Below are 9,607 nucleotides of genomic sequence, written 5' to 3'. Positions count from 1 at the left end.
AGAAGTGGGCGCAGCTGGCAGGCCACTAGGAATAAGCCCTGGAGGGGTTTTCTCCTCCTGGCAGGGGCGGCTGAGTCTGATTCTAGGCTGAAGGCAGGTGCTGGTGATGAGAAGAGGCCTGAGCTTCGGGGGCGGAAGCTGGACGCTGGGCTGGCCGTGAGTGTGAGGAGCCTGCCGTTCCCTGGGCCTCCAGGGAAGGGGCTGGGTGGACCCTGAGGGGAGGAGGCGAGGTGAGTGGCTCCTTCTTTCCCTGCCCTGAACCCCAGCCCCACCGTGTTTCCCACCCCAGGCCCACCTGTTCTGGGTTTCCACCTTGCGGGGAGGATGATTCTGCGTTTGTTGTGTGAAGCTGGGATCTTCCAGGAGGGCCAGGCCCCCGGGACTGGGAATGTCTATGGGAATGTCTGGAGATGAGATCCTGTAACCTGGACCCACCAGCCTCCAACTGTCCTGAGCTCCTGTGTGCCAGGGTGGGCTCACAGTCTAATGGGGGACGCAGAGGGACAGACAGTGCTAGAGGCCATGGAGTGGGACTGGGGGAGGCAAATGTCTGGGGGGGCGAATGTCTAAGGGCTAGGAGAGGGACACTCTTGGAAAAGACTGGCGACCACAGGGCCAGGCCCTGGCCCCACCCACACCTCCAGACAGCACCCTCCATGGTGTGCTCCTTGGCAAATCTCTTGGCCTGTTTTGGAGTTCAAAGGCGGTCCCACCCGCTCCCTGTGGTGTGGGAGGAGGAGGACTGGTCATTCAGCAGACATTTCCTACTGAGACCTTCCCCCGGCCGTGCTGCGTTGGGCTGGGAGCCCCGAACTTTGCTGCTGCCTCCAGCCGCAGAGGGTCTGGAAACTCTCAAGGGGCCTTGGAGGCCCCTCTGGAGGGAGTAGCCGGCTCTGCCAGGCATGGGCCGTCAGGAGAAGGGTGGGGAGGTACGTGGTGGGGGCAGGGTCGTTGTGATGGCTGGAGAAGGTAGGAGGGAGGTCCAGGCAGGGGAACAGGACAGGGGAAGCTTGGACCCGCGCATCCAAGACTGATGTGCTTGGAAACTGCACATCAGACGGGGTGGGAGAGTGAAGGATGGGGTTGCAAGGTTAGACTGGAGTCAGATTTGGGAGGAGGTACAGGAAGGATCGGGCTTATGGCCCCACAGAACATCCTGGTGGCCTTGGTGGGTGGAAATGAAGTGGCATGGAGGTGGATGTGTTTCCATCTATTGTGTCGCCCCAGCCTGCCCCAGAAATACGAGGTCCCTCCTCCTGGGACACTGGGTGGCCCCTGCCTTGCTCCTCTCTGGCCAACTCACCCTCACCCTTCCAGGCCTGTCTCGGGAATTCCCTCCCCTTCACATCCCCTCCCACCACCATTAAAACAAGAACAGACCCTACCCTCCAACCACTCTGTGCACAATGCCTGGCACGGGGGAGGCTTAGAACATCTGTGGGCACATGGGCAGCTGCGGGGGGCGTCTGCTGGCAGGTGATTGTGGCTGAGAAGGAGGTCCCCAGGACTGGGGCTCCAGTGAAGCCCCTGGGGCAGGGATGAGGAAGCTGAGGCTGCTCCCGCCCTGAAGAGGAAGGCAAGAAGGCACCCAAGAGTGTTTCCCTGGGATCTGAGAATGGCCAGCTGCAGTGGGGAGGAAGGACAGGCCACCGTGGGGCTGCGGGCAGGGAGGTTTCCCTGTGTGAGCCTAAGTGTCCCTTCTGCCCCTCGGGTGGGTATGCAGGTGAAGAGGGCTGACGCACACACCATGCAGGGCTCAGCAAGGCTTTGCTGCCGTTCCATCCTGTGGGGGCCCTGGGCTGCCTGCCAGGGTCCAGGAACGTGAAGGCATTCAAGAACGCAGGGAGGGGCTGCGGGAGCCCGGGGCAGCCAGGGCTGGGGAGGCAGGTGAGGGTCAGGAATGATTTCCCAAGGGTCAGAGCACCTGGGGAAACCGGCCAAGCACCGAAGGAAGTAGGGATGAGAGGGGGATGGGGGTCGCGGTGGGGCTGCAGGTCAGGGCACAGCGGGTGCAAATGCAGGGATTCCAGAGAGTTCCAGGAACTTCTGGGGATCCCGGGGTGGTTCTGTGGGCCTGGGGAGACCTCAGGCCTGGTGACAAAGGGCCTCACGTGTGGCGGGGGAGTCCCCTCAGAGGACCAGCAGGAGTGGGAAGGAGCTGGGCCTGCATCCCCTGCCCGCCTCTTCTCTTCAACCCCCACGCAGCTCCACGTGAGCCCTGACTCCTGCCTGCTTCTAAATCGGGCTTTGCTTTGTGATGGTGGCGGCAGCAGGCAACTGGGTGATGCCTTTAAAAATAAGGCTATTTGGAAAATTCCACTTTGGTGTGCTGTCACATGGAGCCCCGTCCCCAAGAGCTTTCTGTTTTCTTAGCACCTAGAGCCTCATGGCCTCCTGCACTGGGTGCCTCTTAGGAATCACTAAGCCACGGCCTCAGGGGATCCCCCACGTCTCCTCCCCCAACCTCAGACCATGGGCTGCAGTCTTTGCAGGACCCATTGTTTCATTAAAACTTCTTTCTGGGCTGGCATGGTGGCTCACGCCTGTAATCCCAGCACTTTGGGAGGCCAAGGTGGGCGGATCACGAGGTCAGGAGATCAGAACCTTCCTGGCTAACACAGTGAAACCCCATCTCTACTAAAAATACAGAAAATTAGCCGGGCATGGTGGCAGGCGCCTGTAGTCCCAGCTACTCTGGAGGCTGAGGCAGGAGAATGGTGTGAACCTGGAAGGCAGAGCTTGTAGTGAGCCGAGATCGCGCCACTGCACTCCAGCCTGGGCGACAGTGCGAGACTCCGTTTCAGAAACAAACAAACAAAAAAACTTATTTCTGGCCAGGCAGGCGCAGTGACTCATACCTGTAATCCCAGCACTTTGGGAGGCCGAGGCAGGCGGATCACCTGGAGTCGGGAGTTTGAGACCAGCCTGACCAACATGGAGAAACCCCGTCTCTACTAAAAATACAAAATTAGCTGGGCATGGCGCATGCCTGTAATCCCAGCTACGCGGGAGGCTGAGGCAGGAGAATCACCTGAACCTGGGAGGTGGAGGTTGCGGTGAGCCAAGATTGCACCACTGCACTCCAGCCCGCGCAACAAGAGCGAAACTCCGTCTCATAAAAAACAAAACAAAACAAAAACAAATTGATTTCTTCCAATCAATTACTCAGGGTGCTCTGGGAATGAGGGGCCTTAGGTTTTGAGCCAGATCTACCTGGATTCAAGCGCCCTCAGTACCATGGAGGCGTCGGGGCTGGGATGCTGCGGGAGAGGGCAGGTCACACAGCCCAGCGGACGCGCAGCTGTACTGTCCTCGCTCCCAGTAGCGGCGAGGGCTGTTTGGCCCGGTATTGATTCCTTAACCTCCTGGAGCTTGAGTTTTCTCATTCATAAAATGGAAGCAGTACTTGTCTTGCTTCTCTCGGCCTTGGGGAGACGGCCGGGAACCCTTGTCTGATGGCCCCAGGTTCCTATGCTTCTCTAGGCCTGCTGGTTACTCATCAGTGAGCATAGCATATAGCATAAATACAGCATATGTTTGTTGGGCGCAAATTTAAAAGTCAAAAAATATAAGCAGGCTGGGCGCGGTGACTATTGCCTGTAATCCTAGCACTTGGGGAGGCCAAGGTGGGTGGATCACTTAAGTTCAGGAGTTCGAAATTACTCTGAGCAACGTAGCAAAACCCTGTCTCTACAAAAAAAACAAAAACAAAAAACCGGCCAGGTGCGGTGGCTCACGCCTATAATCCGAATACTTTCGGAGGCCGAAGCAGGTGCATCACCTGAGGTCAGGAGTTCAAGACCAACCTGGTCAACATGATGAAACCCTGTCTCTACTAAAAATATAAAAATTAGCCAGGTGTGGTGGTGCACATCTGTAACCCCACTTACTTGGGAGGCTGAGGCAGGAGAATCGCCTGAACCTGGGAGCCAGAGGTTGCAGGGCGCTGAGATCGCACCATTGCACGCCAGCCTGGGCAACAAAGCAAGACTCTATCTGAAACAAAAAAATGATAATAATTAGCCAGGTGTGGTGGGGCACATCTGTAGTCCTAGCTACTTGGGAGGCTGAGGTGGGAGGATCACTTGAGCCTGGGAGGCAGAGGTTGCAGTGAGCACTGCACTCCAGCCTGGGCGACAGAGCAAGACCCTGTCTCAAAAACAACAAGAAAAAAGGCAAATTCAGATGTGTCCAAAAAAGAAACTACATCGTACTCGTAATACCGCTTTCTAGAGGTAACCACTGAAATATGGGTACACTTCCTTTCAGTCATTGTTTTCCACGTTATGCACATCATGAGTTGGAGCTTTGGAGCTTCCTGATCTGCGGCTTATGAGTGGTGCAAGCAACCTCTCTGAGCTTCAGTTTTCTCATCTCTGAAAAGGAGCTTAAAAAACATTCCCTAGGCCAGGCACGGTGGCTCACGCCTATAATCTCAGCACTCTGGGAGGCCAAGGTAGGAGAATAGCTTTAGCTTGGGAGTTTGAGACCAGCCTGGGCAACAAAGGCAGGCCTGATCTCTACAAAAAATAAAACATTAACTAGGCATGGTGGTGTGCCTCTGTAGTCTCACCTACTGGCGAGGCTGAGGTGGGAGGATTGTGTGAGCCCCGGAGTTCAAGGCTGCAATGAGCTGTGATTGTGCCACTGCACTCCAGCCTGGGTGACAGAGCCAGACCCTGCCTCAAACACAACAACAACGGAAAAGGCCCGCAGGCAGCAGATACTTGCCTGAGCTGCGATGCCCACGTTGGTGTTTCTTCTTATCTTCTTTGATGGCTGTGAATGGAGTGCATTCACGTACTTTGATTACACTCGAGGGTGACTCTTTTAGCTTCCGCATTTCCTCAGTGTTGTCAATTCTTCTTCTTCTTTTTTTTTTTTTGAGATGGAGTCTCACTTTGTTGCCAGCCTGGAGTACCGTGGCACGATCTCGACTCACTGCAACCTCTGCCTCCCGGGTTCAAGGGATTCTCCTGCCTCAGCCTCCCGAGTAGCTGGGATTACAGGCGCCCGCCGCCACACCTGGCTAATTTTTGTATTTTTAGTAGAGATGGGGTTTCACCATGTTGGCCAGGTTGGTCTTGAACTCCTGACCTCATGATCCACCTGCCTCGGCCTCCCAAAGTGCTGGGATTCAGGTGTGAGCCACCACGCCCAGCCCAATTCTTTAAAGATTTTTCTGATGGCTCCTTTTGAGTTACTCCATTCCCTTCCCTCATTGCTGGACATGTACATTATGTTCATGTTACTTTTGTAACATAAGACTGCTCCCATTTTATGAATGGTAAAACTGTGGTGAACATTTTTTGACGACAGTCTGCCTCAGTTTGGGGATAATTTTATATAAGGATGGCTCCCTTCAGTTCTGTTGTGAGACCAAAGGGATTCTGTGTGTTACAATGTTTTGTTCGTGCCTCCTTTTGCGGTACCCACGCCTTTGCCCTGTGGTGAATGTGCAGCTACCAGGAGTTCCGCCTCCCTGAATTTGCTGCTCAGAATGGACTGCAAGCTAGGACACAGGTAACTGCCTTTGTTAACTGTGAGACGCCAGCAGCTGGGCTCTGGTGTGCGGGCCTAAGTGCTGCTGCTTGCCACCAAGTGCAGAGGTTCTCAGCGGCTCCCCTGCTAATTTGGCACTTTGCCATTTCTGTGGCTCTTGCTGTCTTCTGTGTGCCTGAGGTTGCTGATCTCTAGCCATCTGGGCTATTCCTGCCTTTGTTTTTTTTCCTCATACTGCTCAATTTCCAGAACCAACAAGAGAAACCTTAATTCCAGGCATTGTGTCCTAAAAATGAGAAGTCCTATCTCCATGGTGAAGGAGATGACACTCCAAGTTATGAAGGCAGAAAGGATCTGCTTCTTTATGGACTCCTGAGAGCCCTTGGGCCAAAGGGAAGCTCTTTTGAAAGAAATTAATGCTTCTCAATCTGCCCCTGCCCCATAGGGATGGGCCCATTGCCCAGTTGAGCTCCTTGTGTGGCATCACAGCTGCTGTTACTTTTATTCATGCTGTCGCCCTTGGTGACTCTGAACAGGAGCCGAGGCAAGGGGATTGGGAAGGAGGATGGAGACTGGGTAGCAGCTTCTGGATGCGGGGGTTGAGCTGGGAGCCCTGGGCTAAGTGACCTGACTGCCTGGTGCCTCTTTCCTTGCCTGGAAAAGGAGAATCCAGGTGTCAGCTTGGCAGCTTGGGCGGATCAACTGTGATAATAGAGGTGAATCAGCCAGCACAGCCCAGGGCACCTGGGATGACTCCAGGTGGAGACACAGGTACCAGCAAGAGTCACACATCCATTCCACAACGGAGCTCACACCTAGGGGCTGAGGAAGACCTGGGACAAAAATGTGTGTTGGGGAAACTAGATGGATCCCCGGTATCTCCTGAGATGCAGGTGGGCTTGGCAGGGCAGGAGGCCTCTGGCCTCATTGTGTGCACACCTCCCACCGCCCCTGAGCTTGGGCCATTCCTCACACCTCTCTGTGGGCCTCAGTTCTCCCTTGGAATAGTCAGAGGGGACCTGATGTTCTCTAAGGGTCCTGCTAGCTCTCACACCTGGTGATGACTCTCCTGGGACATGCCTCTGGTCAGATAACCATTTTCCTTGCAAGGGGACAAGGCTGCATTTTTCTTTTCTTTTCTTTTTTTTTTTTTGAGACAGGGTCTCGCTCTCAAGCTGGAGTGCAGTGGTGTGATCTTGGCTCCCTGCAACCTCCACCTCCCCAGCTCAAGCGATCCTCCTGCCTCAGTCTCCCAAGTAGCTGGGACTACAGGTGTGTGCCACCAAGCCCAGCTATTTTTTGTATTATTATTTTTTTTTTGTAGATGGGGGTTTTTGCCATGTCACCCAGGCTGGTCTTGAACTCCTGGACTCAAGACATCTGCCCACCCTGGCTTCCCAAAGTGCTGGGATTATAGCATGAGCCACAGTGCAGGGCCAAGGCTGCATTTTCAAGACGCCACCTCTGTCTGTCCTGGAAGCCCTAAAACAGCAGGAGTTGTGGGCTGTGGGTCACCCTGGTGTCCCTAGCACCCAGCATGAGCGGGCACCGAATGGCTGCTCAGGGCTGGCTTCCATGGACACTGAACACCCTGGGAAAGGCATTCCCCTCCCCAACTCCAAGGTGAGCTGGCCCCTCCTGCCTAGCAAGCTTCGGAAGGCTCCAAGGTCAGGCTGGAAAAGGTCCCTCAATGGGGTGTCTGAGGAGAGGGGGGGCGTGCTAAGAGTTCACCAAACATGCTAGATACTGTCATTTCATTTAGACTTGTTTAAACCTCACTACAACTCAACTTGGGAGGTGGAGATGCCATGTTTCTTGTACATATGGGAGGGTTGGGGTGGAGCAGGGAAGGCTTCCTGGAGACCTTCCTGGAGTTAGCCAGCCGGGGGGCTCCCATGTATAGGTCCTTTGCCTGGAACGGATGAGAGGGAGCTAAGAGGCCTGGCTTTTGTCCACACTAAGGGATGGCTTTACTTGACGGAGATAATCCTTCTGGAAACCTCAGGTAGAGTCTGCATGGGGAATGAGATGGCTTCATCTAGCCAGTGATGATGGGGGTCAATGCCCAAGGACCAGTTTAGCAGCCAGCAGAGCTGAGATCCAGGGCTTACTGCCCTGATCCCGGGATTACCTGCACATCAGAGATGAAGGTGAGGGAGGTGCTAAGAGGTGAAGTGGCCACCCACAGCCACATGGCTAAATCTTGTTTGCCGTGTTCTTAATTTTGTCAGACTCAAGTTGCAACGAAGATTTGTCTAGAACATGTCTGGGCGCTGAGGGCAACAGGTAAGGCGTGGGTCAAATGACGCTGCGGGTGCAGGTGATGACAGGCTCCAAGAGAGAAGTGGTGGGCACAGCAAGACGGCCAGTGAGGAAAAGGCAGGCAGAGGGCGCCAGGTGCAAGTCTGCAGGACCATAGACTTTGGTTCTGGATACAAACAATGGTTCCTTGTCATTGCAGGGCTTTAGACCCTAAGACTCAGAATTAGGGCTGGAAGGGATTTGGGAGCCCCTAGTAGATCTATTAATCCAACGCATTAAATTGCTAATTAAGTCACGACTGAAACAGTCTGTACTTTTCCACTAGGGTTTACTTAGAAAAAGCTGGGGAGGCCTTGTTTTAAGAGGTATGAAGGAGGCCTCATATTGTTTTTACTTAAAACTCCCAGAAATTTAAGCATTTATAAAGTTTCTATGATGCAGCACTGCGAGGGATGTTAATGTTTGCTTTCAAGAGATGGCCTTTAAAAATCCCTCTTGCTTCTGTGTCATATCTCATAGATGGTGACGGTTTTTACAGCCACGAGCTGGAGGGGAGACCCAAGTTCGGGGTTCCCTAGCGCATCCCTAAAGACCGCAGCAGAGACAAATCTTCCATTTCATGCTTCCAGATGCTTCCTGTAATGGGAAAACTCCTCCTGCCCCTGACCTTTCTGAGTGGCTGAGTCTTCCGTTAGATTGGGCTGTAGTCAGTCTCTCCCGGGTTTCCTCTCTGATAATTTAGCTGCCAGTGACAACCCTCGGGGCTCCTGGTTGGCAGGAGCCAAAGCCAAGTGGAAATCCAGGCCTTCTGGCTCCCAGCGCTGGGTCTCTCCTCTTGCCCTCAAGTGCCCAGAATCTAAGGACAACCCAATAAACAGACAAATACCTACTATTTGCCAGGTCCAGGGAAAATAGCAGTAAACAAGATAATCCTGGCTTTCCTCATGGAACCCACAGTCTAGAAGGGGAATGAAGACCCAGTGCCCGTCAACAGGGGCTTCTCACTGTCTACCAGCTCGTGGAGGTCCCTGAGGCAGGGAACCCGGTTTCTGCCCCTCTCAGCAACTGACCCACCCGGGTTCTTGGGCGGAGGGCTTCATCTCTGAGTTCGTTTCCCGCTTTGTACAATGGCTCTGATCGTAAATCCCGTCTCTGGAGTTTGTGAAATGTTGAGGCCAAATATGCAGATAACGCCAGGCCAGTGGCTTCCAAATCCACGTGCACATTACACAGCTTCCCAAACTGATGATGCTTCCATCTCATCTTCAGAGACTGTGACTTAATCGGCCTGGGCTTCGGAATATTAAGTCTGCAGGCAATGCTAAAGTGCAGACCAGTTTGGGAACTACAGCGCCAGGCACCGTGTCACAGCGCGATAAGAGAGAACGTTCGGAAAAGCCCTTTATAGATTGAGACTGAGGCCGGCTGGGAGGACGCCACGGCGCCGCTCCCAAGACCACCACGGCGGGCCCTGAGCTCCGGTGTTACGCAGACCTTCCCTTCCGCGGCGGGGCCCGGGCCATCTCTCCCGCACACCGGCCGGGACAGGGGCGCCCCATCGATGCGCTCCGCCGCTCGGCTCCCTACGCCTGAGCCCTGCCCGCTCGAGCCCCTTCCCCCTCCCGGCCGCTTCCCACTTCCAAGATGGCTGCGGGTGCAGCCGAACAGGTAAGGGGGCCCCTGTCGGATGTCCGCGGGGGCTCTGCGGGCACAAAGGCCCGCTCAAGGCAGTCCCTCGCCACTCCGGTTGGTTCTCGGGAGAAAAAAGGGCTAGCGACGCCGCTCCGGAGGCCCGCGGCGGGCGGCCCCCGGAAGAAGCACAGTCGGGCGAGCGCCGAGCTCT

General features: G+C 54.8%; 1 protein-coding gene across 1 annotated transcript in view; it reads left to right on the top strand.

Moving 5' to 3' along the window:
- The first annotated feature begins 9,168 nt into the window (after positions 1-9,168).
- The window catches only part of TBC1D14 (TBC1 domain family, member 14), a 123,270-nt gene continuing 122,831 nt past the window's right edge, over positions 9,169-9,607 (top strand). Inside the window, exon 1 of the mRNA XM_011935401.1 lies at positions 9,169-9,432. The gene's annotated coding sequence lies outside the window, so the exon portion shown is untranslated. The remainder of the gene's footprint in view (positions 9,433-9,607) is intronic.

The sequence above is a fragment of the Colobus angolensis genome, unplaced genomic scaffold (assembly GCF_000951035.1).
Source record: "Colobus angolensis palliatus isolate OR3802 unplaced genomic scaffold, Cang.pa_1.0 Scaffold143, whole genome shotgun sequence".
NCBI lineage: Eukaryota > Metazoa > Chordata > Mammalia > Primates > Cercopithecidae > Colobus > Colobus angolensis.
The sequence above is the reverse complement of the archived record's forward strand: the minus strand, read 5'-3'. Positions and strand labels throughout refer to the sequence as shown.